The sequence below is a fragment of the Zea mays genome, chromosome 5 (genome assembly GCF_902167145.1).
Source record: "Zea mays cultivar B73 chromosome 5, Zm-B73-REFERENCE-NAM-5.0, whole genome shotgun sequence".
NCBI lineage: Eukaryota > Viridiplantae > Streptophyta > Magnoliopsida > Poales > Poaceae > Zea > Zea mays.
The window spans coordinates 190,915,450-190,918,872 of NC_050100.1; positions in this window are offsets into that span (position 1 = coordinate 190,915,450).

Below are 3,423 nucleotides of genomic sequence, written 5' to 3' on the forward strand. Positions count from 1 at the left end.
ACTTACCGGTGCCCCCCCCCCTCTGTCGGTCTCGCGCATGCAGCACACTTGCGTTGGGTCTGACTGAACCGTGGGACCGGTCTGGCATGTGGATCCCACGGATCGGTCTTATCCCCTCGCTACGGGTCCCTTACCTGTGGGCCACCATGTCAGGCCCATCTCCCACACGAGCTCCAACAGAACTTCGCTGGTTCGTCGCTCACGTGTGCGCCGCGCAAATCGTCACGCCGCTCAGGGATTCTGTAATCGATTGCATGGCGATATGGTGGGGTTGTTGGCGCTGACCCCGGGCTATAAATCGGGTCCCGCGACCTCTTCTTCTCACCTCATCCAGTCTACCGCCATCGCCGTTGCCCGCAAGAGAGGAGAAAGAAAAGAGTCGTCGGGGAAGATTTCTGTATACACTCAAATTAGGGGGCGTAGCTGGTCTTGGAGCTTTTGGAGATCACTGCTGTCGGTGTTTCGAAACCCGGGGGGTCCCTGGACCGACGAGTGAATTGTCGCCACGTGCTCCAGCCCAGATGGGTCGGCGCGAGGCGGAACGCGAAGGGGGGAGAGAGCAGCCGAAGGGAGACAGGCGTGGGAGGTGGCACCCGCGGCCTTCGTGTTAGCCCCGCGCCCAGGTCGGGTGCGCTTGCAGTAGGGGGTTACAAGCGTCCACGCGGGAGGGAGCGAGCGGCCTTGCGCGGGCGCCATCCCGTCCTTCCCCGCGCGGCCAACCCTCTGTAAGAGGGCCCTGGTCCTCCCTTTTATAGGCGTAAGGAGAGGATCTAGGTGTACAATGGGGGTGTAGCAGTGTGCTAACGTGTCTAGCGGGGGAGAGCTAGCGCCCTAAGTACATGCCATTGTGGCAGCCGGAGAGGTTTTGGCACCCAGTTCGCGTGGTGTCGTGGCCGTCGGAGGAGCGCTGGAGCCTGGCGGAAGGACAGCTGTCGGGGCTGTCGAGTCCTTGCTGACGTCCTCTTGCTTCCGTAAGGGGGCTGAGAGCCGCCGTCGTCATAGGGCATGCAGGGCGCCATCATTACTCGTATGGTGGAGCGAGCCAGATGGGACGCCGGTCTTGTTCCCCGTAGCCTGAGTCAGCTCGGGGTAGGGTAATGATGGCGCTTCCTGTTGACATGGTTGGTCCGTGCCCTAGGTTGGGCGAGGTGGAGGCTCCTCCGAGGTCGAGGTCGAGTCTGTCTTCCAAGGTCGAGGTCGAGTCCGAGCCCCCGGGTCGGACAAGGCGGAGACCGTCGGCTGAGGCCAGGGCTGAGTCCGAGCCCTGGGGTCGGGCGAGGCGGAATTCGTCGTCTTCCGGGGCCGAGCCCGAGTCCGAGCCCTGGGGTCAGGCGAAGCGGAGTTCGTCGTCTTCCGGGGCTGAGCCCGAGTCCGAGCCCTGGGGTCGGGCGAAGCGGAGTTCATCGTCTTCTGGGGCTGAGCCCGAGTCCGAGCCCTGGGGTCGGGTGAAGCGGAGTTCGTCGTCTTCCGGGGCTGAGCCCGAGTCCGAGCCCTGGGGTCGGGCGAAGCGGAGTTCATCGTCTTCCGGGGCTGAGCCCGAGTCCGAGCCCTGGGGTCGGGCGAAGCGGAGTTCATCGTCTTCCGGGGCTGAGCCCGAGTCCGAGCCCTGGGGTCGGGCGAAGCGGAGTTCGTCGTCTTCCGGGGCTGAGCCCAAGTCCGAGCCCTGGGGTCGGGCGAAGCGGAGTTTCCTATGACGCCTGAGGCCGGACATGGCTGCTGTCAGCCTCACTCTGTCGAGTGGCTCAGCAGTCGGAGCGGCGCAGGCGGCGCTGTCCTCTTGTCAGACCGGTCAGTGGAGCGGCGAAGTGACTGCGGTCACTTCGGCTCTGTCGACTGGAGAGCGTGCGTCAGGATAAAGGTGTCAGGCCACCTTTGCATTAAATGCCCCTGCGATTTGGTCGGTTGGCGTGGCGATTTGGCCAAGGTTGCTTCTTGGTGAAGACTGGGCCTCGGGCGAGCCGAAGGTGTGTCTGTTGCTGGAGGGGGTCCTCGGGCGAGACGTAGATCCTCCGGGGTCAGCTGCCCTTGCCCGAGGCTGGGCTCGGGCGAGGCGTGATCGCGTCCCTCGAATGGACCGATCCTTGACTTAATCACACCCATCAGGCCTTTGCAGCTTTGTGCTGATGGGGGTTACCAGCTGAGATTTAGGAGCCTTGAGGGTACCCCTAATCATGGTCCCCGACAGTAGCCCCCGAGCCTCGATGGGAGTGTTAATACTCGCTTGGAGGCTTTTGCCGCACTTTTTTGCAAGGGGACCAGCCTTTTTTGGTTGTATTTTATTCCGGTGGGTGCGCGCGAGCGCACCCGCCGAGTGTAGCCCCCGAGGCCTCGGAGGAGTAGTTTGACTCCTTCGAGGTCTTAGTGCGTTTCGCAACACTTCGGCTGGTCTGGTTGTTCCCTCATGCGAGCTGGCCGTAGCCCGGGTGCACGGTCAGGTCCCAAGTTCTCGGGCTGGTATGTTGACGCTGTCAACGGTTTGGCCAGAGCCGGGTTTGCGAGAGCAGCCCCCGAGCCTCTGCACAGGGCGAGAGGACGGTCAAGGATAGACTCGACTTTTTTACATACGCCCCTGCGTCGCCTTTCCGCAAGGAGGAGGGGGGGAGAGCGCCATGTTGCCCTCGGAGGGCGCCGAACATGGTGTCTCCGGTGAGCTGCTGGCGGGTAATCCGAGTGGACGCCCGTGCCCCATTTGTTAGGGGTCGGCTAGAGGCCCGGAGGCGCGCTCCAAAAGTACCTGCGGGTGATCTGCCGGACCCGATCCCCTTTTGACGGGGTCCGAGGGCTCGATGCCTCCCTCTGATGGGATTCCGTTACAAGATCGTTCCCGCTGGTCTCGGAAATGTCCTAGGGTAAATCGGGAGCGTAGCCCGAGCCTTGGTTATGTATCGAACGTACCTAGGGTCATCCCTCGCTCTGTGTCTGAGGCTACTGTGAACCCTTCGAGGGCCAGCCTACAAACCCCTGATCAGTAGTGGGCGCGGAGCCCGAGTGGCCTGAGGCGGCCGTTGAACCCTTCCGAGGGGCCGGCCATCGAACCTCTGACCAGTAGTGGGCGCAGAACCCAAGCGCTCTGAGGCAGCCGTTGAACCCCTCCGAGGGGCCAGCCTTTGAACCTCTGATCAGTAGGGAGGCTCGGGGCCTGTTTCCTTCACGGAGAAGGATCCTTTTCGGGGTATCCCCCTTTCCCGGTCCCTGTTGCAAGAGAGAGAAAGAGGAAAAGGAAAAGGGATACAAAATCGAATGACGTGGCGTACCTTTTTCGATGCGGTCATTATGGCGAAGGCGAAGCGTCGCTTGCTTCTCCTGCCTGAGGCGCCGCCTGTCCCGCCGCGGAGTTGATGCGACGGGGCGAGTGGTTCGCGAGGCGGCCGTTGCCCGTGCGCGAGCCGTTCGAGGAACGGAACACGGGCGCGCCGTCTTCAC